Source organism: Priapulus caudatus, unplaced genomic scaffold (assembly GCF_000485595.1).
Source record: "Priapulus caudatus unplaced genomic scaffold, Priapulus_caudatus-5.0.1 Scaffold8, whole genome shotgun sequence".
NCBI lineage: Eukaryota > Metazoa > Priapulida > Priapulimorpha > Priapulimorphida > Priapulidae > Priapulus > Priapulus caudatus.
Genome location: NW_014577069.1, coordinates 627,895 through 639,643, shown reverse-complemented (window position 1 = coordinate 639,643; position 11,749 = coordinate 627,895).

Below are 11,749 nucleotides of genomic sequence, written 5' to 3'. Positions count from 1 at the left end.
CTACTACTACTACTATCACTACTATCACTGCTGCTACTACTAATATTGCTACTTCTGCTGCTGCTGCTACTACTGTCGCTAACGCCGCAACGACCACCGCTACCACTACCACTATGTCAATATATTACGAGTTTATAAAAGAAATGCACAAGGTGTCAAGAGACATGATTTAACGACGCATACTTGCGAATCCTGTTCTTCGCGGAAGCGGATACACGCGCGCACAGTATACGGAACCAAGCTACCTCTCTCTGCTCTACTGCTGCTGATGCCGCCGCCGTCGCTGTTGCTGTTGCTGTTACTGCAACAGCAACTGCTACTGCTGCTGCCGCTCCGCTGCTGCTGGAGCCGCAGTCGCCGCCGCCCCGCCCCCGCCAACGCCAACGCCGCCGGGCTGTTGCTGCTGCTGCTACTGCTGCTGCCGCTCCACTGCTGCTGGCGCCGCCGCCGCCGCTGCCGGGCGCCCCCGCCAACGCCGCCGAGGCTGTTGCTGCTGCTACTACTGCTGATGATACTGATACTGTTACTGCCGCTGCCGCTACTGCGGCTACTGCTGCTACTGCTACTACTGCTGCTGCTACTGCTGCTGCTGCCGCTACCGCTGCTGCGGCTGCTGCCGCCGCCGCTACTATTGCTGCTACCGCTACTACTGCTACTACTGCCGCCGCCGCCGCCGCTACTACTGCTACTGCTGCCGCCGCCGCCGCCGCTGCTGCTGCTGGCGCCGCTGTTGCTGCTGATACCGCTGCTGCTACTGATGCTGCTGCTGCTGTTGCTGCTGCTGCTACTGCCGCCGCCGCCGCGCCGCTATTGCTGCTGCTGCTGCTACTGCTACTACTACTACTGCTACTGCTGCCGCCCTCGCCCCTGCTGCTACTGGCGCCGCTGCTGTTGCTGCTAATACTGTTGCTGCTAATACTATTACTACTACTACTACTACTGCTGCCGCTGCCGCCGTTGCTGCTGCTGCCGCCACCGCCGCTGCTGCTGCTTGCCTCGGGGGACAGCAACAACAGTGCGCGGTGTCTGTCCAGATACATTTGAGAGTAACCGCAATCCCAATGACTCCCACAGCAACCGTTATATGTCATCTATAGCGACCCGGCGCTGCTAATGTGCTTTCACAACTACCGAGTGGCGCGTTACTGCGTCAGCAGCGAGTCAATACAGATATCCAGAGGCAAGGCGTAACTATGAGTAACAGAGGGACCTGTGTGCGGAGGTGGCGGGGACGCAACTCGTACCTAAATTCAATGGTGCTCAAACACACACACGCGCGCGCGCGCACACACACACACATCACGATCACACCACCACCACACAGCACACATCACAACACAGCACACTAAATACCGGCTACTGGCGTTAATGTACGGACAATAGCACGCAGGTAGATTCCATAAAGCGCGTATAAAAATTACGCTATATAATTACACACGGGGCCGGCTCCACATGCGCGGCTATAGTCCGAGCATTAATGCCAGTAACGGTAATATATATAGCGTCATAAATACGCGCGCATACATTAACTTGTCGAGCAAAGCATTCATGAACACGGTAATCTTTCATGTGCGCAAGTCAAGCGAAGACATAGAAGGACATACATATAGAAGACATTTGCATTGAGTGCGCTGAGAGGTTACCATTCACATCGTCGTCTTTCTGATAGACGGAGACAACTCGTGACCCTCTTGCTCGACAGTTGCACTAACAACAGAGATGACTCGGCATTCCTGATCAGCACTTTCGTTCTTTATGACAATGACCTAATTTTAAAAGTCGGGGTCACTTTAATAAAAAAATTCTTGATTTTCTTTAATTGACGTGAAATATATCGCAGCGACATAGATCGTATCGCTGATGGTAATTTCGACTGACGACATTAAAGAGCACGCGTTAGGCTTGAGAATATTGACCTTCTGACATGTCCTCCGACCCGAACACGTCATTGTTTAGCAAACAGTCATGACCTTGCTATTATAATGTTGCCTAGCTCGAATTCTAGCTTCGTCGTAACACTCTCGCTGTAAATATCACTCCTAATATGGGGAATGTTTTACTACGCTGTAAAGGACGATGCCTCTAAGAGTAGAAACGAGTCAAGATACAACTATCGTTATAGGAAACTGCCACCGATGATGGATCGATTGTAGTTGCTTTAACCATTTTAGTAATAAATGTAAAAAGCCTATAGCCTTTACTCTCATACTGCCCTGTAATATACATGTGTATATGTAATAGGCCTGTAATATATACTGCCTATCTGTACTTCTTTTAGGAAACCACAGAAACGAGCAGTTTACATTGTTACCACATGCGATTTGCCCATCAGAGCAAGAGACTTGTCCCTTATTTGATTAGTTGGGTGGAGTAATTACAATATGGTCATGTTTCTTGGAACTGCTTTAGTAATGAAACGCATGTGGTTTATCTCACTTAAAACTCGCAATATCTGTTAGAATTTGTAAAGAAACTGCAAGTGGGATAGAATCGCGAATCTTAATCCGGGCTATTTCTCGCGTATTTTTCTTTAACTTTTATTCAATTGATGTTAGCAGAATTTACTATTATTACACCATCGATTAAATACTAGACCCTGAAGAGGAATGCAAACAAAATTCTGCTGATTCTCGTAAACATGCTGTTACGCTGTTCACTTGTTATCTCGAGCGGGTAGACTCATCACTACACCGTACGCGTATACGTGGTAACGATGTTTATATATATATATATATATATATATATATATATATATATAATGTGTGTGTGTGTGTGTGTATGTCTGTGTGTGTGTGTGTGTGTGTGTGTGTGTGTGTGTGTGTGGTGTGTGTGTGTGTGTGTGTGTGTGTGTGTGTGGTGTTGTGTGTGTGTGTGTGTGTGTGTGTGTGTGTGTGTGTGTGTGTGTGTCGTGTGGTGTGTGCTGTGTGTGTGTGTGGTGTGTGTGTGTGTGTGTGTGGTGTGTGTATGTGTGTGTGTGTGTGTGTGTGTGTGTGTGTGTATGTATGTTTGTGTGTGTGTGTGTGTGTGTGTGTGTGTGTGTGTGTATATCAATAGCTCATAATAGGAGCTCTCTATTATGAGATCTTGATATATATATATATATATATTTGTCGAAGATCTTGATCGGTGTACTAAGTTTATATGTAGAATTAGTAAAATTTTAAAATGTTGGCCATTTTTTTTACATAAATGTAAGAACTAACGGGACTAAACGTATCGTTAAATTCTTACCTAATAAGATTGTTTCTCAACTAGTTAAAAATCAACAAAACCAGGACGATTTGATATTGTGTTCCTAACATTAATTGCTTGCTAGGGGCTATGTATGAGTCACGAGTGTATGTTCACATCGAACAATATATTAAAATAAGAAGTATAATACAGCCATTTAACCATAAAAAGTGAACAGAATTACTTATATTTTGTGAAAAAGTGGAAATATTTTTTTAATTTGTATTATTTACGGTGACGTAATCACTTTAAACAATTATTATAGCGGCATTAGAACGACGCCTCGTCGACGCTTATGCACTGTCGTGTTCATCTGCTGGCGTGTGATTCCCTCTGATTTCTGTTCAATCACTTCATGTTACAGATGCGCATGACGTGCAGTTACGTTAAGCAATGTCTGCCTCTTTCACTAAGTGGACGCCGCGCTAACGTCGCCGCCAGCGCCACGAGTTTTTGTCGTTGACGCTGATTTCGCTACTTGTTTTTTCTATAGCTGCACTTCGGGATCGAATCACGTGCAATTACTCGCGGGATGCGCTTCGAGAAACAGAGCGGCGGCACGTTTCGGCTCCAACATCTATAAGTATTTACAAAAGCCTATTAACGGACAACTACTTTCGTTTATACCTGATGCATTTTTAACAGCGACAATGCTTCTAAGCCGTGTCTACGCGCGAGGTGGGGGCGGGAGGGGGGCGATTTTGATATCAGAAGTGTGTAGGCACGATCTGCGTCACGCCCCATGTAGCTTGGTGCGGCTACGTTCATATTTAGCCGCACTAAATTTTCACGACCGTAGGCCAAACTTTTTTGTTTTATTCTTGTGGCTTTATAGCTGTTGCGGAATCTAGGCGGTGACTTTACGAGAGAAAGGGGCCTTTTTTGGTAATTATCGCAGTAGCGATCGTATCAAAGTTGGTCGATTAGAGGGCGCCGTTCTCGACGTAAGCGTCCTATAAAGGGCTCTAGACAAAGGGTCTTTATTCTACGAGCCATCTGTGTTGTGATGAAAATGTGCTCAATGGTCAGTAAAATCCTGTTAACCAACCTTATCCAAGAGTTTAGAGAAATTACATAAAGGTGCCTCACAATAGCCGATCACCAGTTGCGTATGGTTGCGAATAAAAAATAGTGGGCATAAGTTACGAACGCAACTCACACGCAACTATATAGGTTTTATAGGTTTGAAGTACGCAACAAGCACGCAGGTGATCGCAGACACACGCAGAGTAAGTTCAGAAATTTTGAACTGTTCAAAAATTCTCTGCGAATGCCTGCGATCAATTTATACGCAACAGGGACGCAACAGGTACGCTACGCACGGAACCACGATCGCAACACGATCGCAACTAGGTACGCAACTCATAAGTTATGAACGCAGATGATCGCAGGCCAAATTTGAGGTATCTGGCCAGGTTTTGGTAGCGTACATGTTGGCGAATGTGTTGGCGTACCTGTTGGCGATCATGTTGCGATCGTGTTCGTGCCTGTTGCGATCATGTTGCGTGTGTAGCGTACCCCAAGCTCTTGTGCGGTATTCCCCCGCGTAAGTCCCCAACCGTATGCCCTGCGTATCCCAGACCTATCGTTGGGGCGTTGAGTTGCGTGTTAGTTGCGTACTACATGCGTGTTGAGAAATGGCATAAATATGTGGGCGCTTTTCACTAGATCGGTGTCAGTTTTTGGTGACCTCCGAGTGACATCATCGGAGCTACCTCTTGCTGTTATTGGACATCAGTTTATATCTGGTCAATTTAGCACTTCCAACACATACAGATAGAATAAACAGAGGGGAGAAGCAAGAAGAAGAGAAATGTGGGGTTAGACCATGGATTAGCAGGCGCTTCACTTTGGTCTCTACGACCAGCTTCTGATGGAGCTCCGGAACGAGGACCAAGGTGCATTCAGAACTTCATCGGCGGATGCCGCCCGAAATTGTAGCGATGAGCTGCTAGCGGAGAGCTTGGTCCTCGCATTCACGCCAGCAAAACACTAGTACAGGTTTGCCCTGGACCCTGGCTGAAGCTGGCAGTCAGTTGGAGGCACACCTGGCGTCGGGTACCGAGTACTCCGACATGGGCAGTACGGATGGAGAGTAACACCCAACACCATTCAGTCGTGTCCGTGAGGTCTGCAGCCATCATTGATGAGTACATGGAGGAGTGATGACTGCCCCACCCACTCCTGAGGGATGGGCCGTGCCATACTCAGAACACTTCATGAAGAAGTGGAAACTTTCCCCATACATGTGGGCCCTAGATGGAAGCACGTGTGCATGTAGGTGTCCCAACAGTTGGATCCATGTATTACACCCTACAAGGGGTTCTAACTCTGTGGTCTCTCGCCCTTGTAGATGCTGATTACAAATTCATCTGGGCAGACTTGGGTGGTTTAGGTTCTTCTCAGACGCCCAAACTGACAATCAACTGGCGAGCTGAAGGAATACTGTGGAGAGGGGCGAAAACATCACGGATTTCCACGAACCAAATCTCTACCCCCAGATGACACCAGGATGTTACCCTACTACTTCTCGGAGACGATGGCAATTCGCCTCGAGAGAGACGCATGATGAACGCCCTACGGACTCCGTGGCCTGGATGATAACCAAAGGATCTTCAATTATCGCTTTCACGTGCCAGAAGGGTGTGGAAAATGCCTGTTGGCATCCTAGCCACACCGATCCAGGTTATGGCTTGGCACCATGCAGCATCCTCCAGAAACTTTCAAACTGTAACCAAAACTGCATTTTGCTGCACAATCTCATGAGGATCGCTACGCCTGGTCTACAGAATCAGCAGCTCGACGTGTGGAGAACGAAGCGGTGTCATCATCGCTGGAAAGCCCTGGAGAGAACACAGAGTTATACAGGTTTTTACCCCGTGACCGATTATTCGCGAACTAGCAGCAGGTCGCAACGCAACTTGGTAAGTTTGAACGCAACTCAAGACGCAACTGCGCAGTTCTGCACGCAACTCACACGGGCAACTCGCACGCAACTGCGACAGGCAGGTGATCGCAGATATTGGGAGGATCATAAGTTTTAGTTCGCAACCCACACGCAACCCACAACCACCCACACGCAACCACACCAATCTCCACACGCCACACATAGGTTGAGATAGGTTGAATTGTGATTGGGTGGCGTTTGTGCGTATTAACAATAGTTTGTTAGCACGCAACATACGCAACTGTGATCGCTATGGTGTGACAGCACCTTTATCCAAGAGTTTACAGATATAGTTAGCAAACTAAGGTGCTCAGCACCATAGGCGATCACAGTTGCGTATGGTTGGAATAAAAAATATGTGGCATAAGTTACGAACGCAACTCACAGATCACGAATTAGGTTTATAGGGTTGAAGTACGCAAAAGCACGCCAGCGTGATGCGCAACACGCAGAGTAAGTCAGAATTTTGAAACTGTATTCAAAATTCTCTGCGATGCGCTGCCCCGATCAATTTATACGCAACAGGGCGGGGACGCAACAGGTACGCTACGCACGAGCACACGATCGCAACACGATCGCAACACGATCCGCAACAGTTACGGCAACTCATAAGTTGATACGCGATGATGCGAGGTCCCAAATTTGAGGTATCTGGGCCAGTTTGGTAGCGTACATTGTTGCGAATGCTGTTGCGTTACCTGTTGGATCATGTTGCGATCGTGTTGCGTGCCTGTTGCGATCATGTTGCGTGTGTAGCGTCACCAGGGGCGGATCTAGGGGGAGGGGTGCAGGGGGTGCGCGCACCCACCCCTAAAAATTTGAGTGCCGCTTTTTCTGCGCCCATGGAAGTTTTTTCTCGCAATTTTTAAAAAATAATATTAGAATTTTAAAGGCAGAAAAATACTTGAAAAAATAAGTTGATGTTTTCCGTAGAAGTTTTTTTAGGGGCGACAGGGCCGACCCGAATTGTTTTCTGCTGGCTGCGACAGATCCCGCAGGCTGGCGCACCGTTGATTGCTATGTGTTTTGAGCTGGTAGCCCTCCTGGGTAATAAAGTTAAATAACCCCCCTCTAATTCTGCTTTCAATAATTTCTTCTGATAGTTTTCGATGTTATCTTTGCATTTTTTTACTTAAAACGTACTTAGTGTACTAATACTATTACTATATTCTCTCTGGCAAGAGCCCACTCATTTGGTCTAACTTTGTAAAAGTAAGGTACTACTGGCACAGGGGCGTGTACGGGGGGTGGGGTGTCCCAGGACCCCCCACTTGCTCGCGCAGAAAACCATTGAGGGGGTTTAATTTCAAAAAATTTGTGGGGGACGGCCCCCCAGACCCACCTTCGCGTGCTCCATGTTGGGGTTACGGTTGGACCCCTCCCTGGTACAAATCCTGTACACGCTCCTGTGGCAAGAGTACTACTGAGTATGTTTAAGTAAGATATTTATAACAGTCATTGAAATTCAAGTTGAATTCAAGTTTTATAGTAAATGTATGAACGGAAAGCATAATAATTAGTACATGTAATGATTTTAATTTTCTTTTGTAAAAAGTGTGTTCAATCCTATCGCAGTTGATTTCACCGGGTACTAGTATTTTGTTGCTCTGATGCGCAGTTAATTTCAAGCAAGTTGGTTTTTGTGGCTTTGTGGATTTTGCCTTGTCTGGAATTGTCTGTTTCATTGCTATGACAAGACCTTGAAGTACAAAAATTTCGCGCTCATATGCTCTGAAAATGCATAAAAAGGAGTCTGATTTTAAAAAATTCTGGAGAGGCCCCCCTGACCCCCCACCGGTTCCTCTTGGCACCTGCGGTCTCGCGCACGAAGCGGCGGCGCAGCCGCCGCTTCAGTTGCCCCTAACAAAATCTCAAAGTGCCCTTTCCACCTGCACCCCCCTAGCAAAATCCTGCATCGCGCCCTGGTACCCCAACGCTATTGTGCGTATTCCCAGCGTATCCCCAACCTATTAGTGCGTGTGAGTTGCGTGTTGAGTTGCGTGTACACATGCGTGCTGAGAAATGGTATAATAGTTGGCCTTTTCTAGATCGGTGTCAGTTGTTGGTGAGCCTCCGAGGTGACAACATGGAGCTACCTCTTGCTTTATTGGATATCAGTTTAATCTGGTCAATTTAGCACACCAACACATACAGAATAGAATAAACAGAAGGGGGAGAAGAAGAACAAGAAGATGAAGAAGAAGAAGAAGAAGAAGAAGAAGAGTGTGTGGTTAGACCATAGATTAGCAGGCGCCTTGACTTTGGTCTCTACGACCAGCTTCTGGTGGAGCTCCGGAAGAGGCCAAGGTGCATTCAAGAACTTCATGAGGATGCCCCCCGAGATGTACGATGAGCTGCTACGGAGAGTTGGTCCTCGCATCACCAAGCAAACACCAAGTACAGGTTGCCCGTGGACCCTGGCCTGAAGCTGGCAGTCACTTTGGCGGCACCTTGCCTCGGGTACCAAGTACTCCGACATGCAGTTTTACCGTTATTACAGGATTTTATATTACAGGTTTTTACCACGTGACCGATATCCGCAATTAGCACGCAACTAGCACGCAGGTCCAACGCAACTTGTAAGTTTTGAACGCAACTCAAACGCAATCTCGTAAGTTCTGCACGCAACTCACACGCAACTCGCACGCAACTCGTACGCAGGTGATCGCAGATATTGGGGATCATAAGTTCAGTTCGCAACTCACACGCAACCATACGCAACTCACACGCAACCCACACGCAACTCACACGCAACCCATAGGTTGAATAGGCTAGAAATTGACAAAATGTTTGATTTTGTGCGTTGTGGGTATAAAAATATTTTTTACACGCAACTCATAGGTTTCAGCATACGCTATGGTGTGACGGGGCAAAGCGAAACTGACGAATACGTGTTTGCCAACAACAACTAGGTTGACGCTATGAACCAAATCTTCGGGATGTATTTAGGAATCTACGGCAGACACACAGAGACACTATATTTATCACCCAAACGCATATTCCACATGCTTTATAATTGTAAAAAAAGTTAAAAATTGCTCGACGTAAAACGCGTTCATGCACGCTTTGTCTTTGCAAGATTGAATCTGTGTGCGTACCAAAGGCGATTATAGTGTACTCAATAATGTGCGCCCTAATACGCTCCATCACCGGGGCTAAACCACCGTGCGTCCGATATAATGCGTTGGCTGTAACCCATATTAGCCCAAGGCGTCCCGATGTGAGGTCGATTGCGAAGGTAGCAAACTGTAGGCATTTCGAATGGCCAGGAAAGTCATTCGAGAAACAACGCTATATATTTCATTTTTGCTTTCATGAAAAGTATGGTTTGTATAATATGATATTCATCCCGTTCGTCTTTTGCCCGGAGAGTGACGATGTACATATAGTTTATGACACATGCTCGCCTCGCGCCGTTGCCAGTAACGTTTTGTGCATTGTATGATACTAAAGGCATAGAAGCGTATGCGCGTCGTTTTTCAAACGTTCTCACTTCAGGGCGTAAAACGGCTGGATTGACGCATTATTTTGGCCGATTCAAGCGACGCATTTCAAGCGACGCGCAGCCCTTGATTTCAATTCTGTCGTGGCTTTAATTTCATTAGGACACACAAGAATTCACATAAATCCCCATACTAAGATTGCGCTATTGAAGTGAATATATCAATGAAATAGCATGTAGTTGTGCCGCTAGCTCGGATTATAAGCAGATATTCTTCACACAAATAAAACTCTGTCTGCATGGGAACTTTCGTTAGATACAATGGCCACTGCTTTCTCAATGCAACATAATTGCACTATAATACATAATATATAATCAGGAGTGAATGAAAACAAATTTGTTTTTATTGACTCATGATACTATGATTATAAATCATGTGTAGTTATATTATTATTAATACTAGTATATTATGGGATATCTATCACTCGGCGCTAACGATTATTATCTTGAACCCGACATTTTATTCAACTTTAAACTATTGACTTGCACAGTTAATTAGTTTTGATATTCTTAAACTGTTTTCGGTGAAGCACTCCTTAAGTATATATTAGAGACATTTCTATTATATATTCTTAAATGTCATTTTTTTAGATTACAATCAGTTGCTACCAAAAGATGACAGCAGTTGCAATAGAATTAGGCAAGAATTGAGTTTTAATGACATAGAAACTTAAACATGTGACTTAATGAGCATTTCATGAATGCAGCTTGTAGAATTAGTTCCCACTGCAACATCAGCGATAGTACTAGTTTGCTTGATGGAGAAATTATGGCCGATGCCAGCATTTAAGACATAGCGTAAAATCGTTATTCACAATTTAATCCCCGCTGGTATATCATGAATAATACAGCAATCGCTCGCGGCTAAATTAATTTGCTAGTACGTGAAAGTAAACGGTCTATAAGTCGATCCGCGCGCGTCGTGTGCTCGCACGCACAAGCAATCGCACACGCACCGTTGCCTCCAAGCGTACGCACGCACGGATGCACACCGCAGGCGCACAACGAACCCTTATCGTATCGATGCGGATATTTTACTCCTAAATAACTGTCCCAGCATTACTCTTGCATCATTCCTTGATATACGGAAAGTCTGATGCGGAAGTTGATATGCGTAGTATGGAATAATTAATATGACTATGCGCAACCACCGGCACCATCAGCAGGCTGTATGCATTCAACTTCGGAGATAGCCGAGTTCGTGGATACTCTGTTTCATGGAAACATATGCCCACCTCTCTTTTATCGTGGCGGCCATTTTTTTCCGGCCAACGATAAGCACAAATTGTGTTTTACGGCGGAGACACGTCATGTGCTAACGACTCATGAGACAGGGATAATTGGCGACAGATTCACCCGCGTTCGTACCGTTTATTATCACCCCCCCCCCACCGCTATTACATTGACGTTAGAACGGCTAATGACAATGTTGAGCATAATTACACTGGATCAAGGTAATCTCGTGCGCTTATGTCAACACGTTTTTTCAGCCCCCGTCTCGCGCAGTCACAAATAATGTTGATCCTCGTCCGGGGCTTGTGTAGTCGACCGCTAATCCTGCAGATTCCGGTGTAGCGTCTTGAGCTAGGCACCATCTGGTCGCCTGGTGGATGCGTTACCATGGAAGCCTCGTCGCCAGGAGACGAGGGCTGACTTACAGTCGAGAGCCGTATTATTATAATTTTATTAGGAAGAATCGATGGTGAAAAATATTCGTGAATATCTATCGACTTATATCTAATTTGTTCCGTCTTGGTCTGTGTCGAATATCCCACTTTTGTTCATGTACATATAAATATTTGATAGATAAATTGGCGCTTCCCATTTAGAATAATAATGTACATATGATGTGCATTTTCGATATATACACGGGCTCTGCGTATGTCAACTATATTTTTCTGTTCAGGAAAGAGCTTTTGAGTGTATCAGCGTACATACCTGTGTATTTGCGTGCGGTTGTGCGTGTGTCTGTGTCTGCATCTGTGTGCGTGCGTGCGTGCGTGCGTGCGTGCGTGCGTGCGTGCGTGCGTGCGTGCGTGCGTGCGTTCGTGCTTGCATGCAGGCGTGCG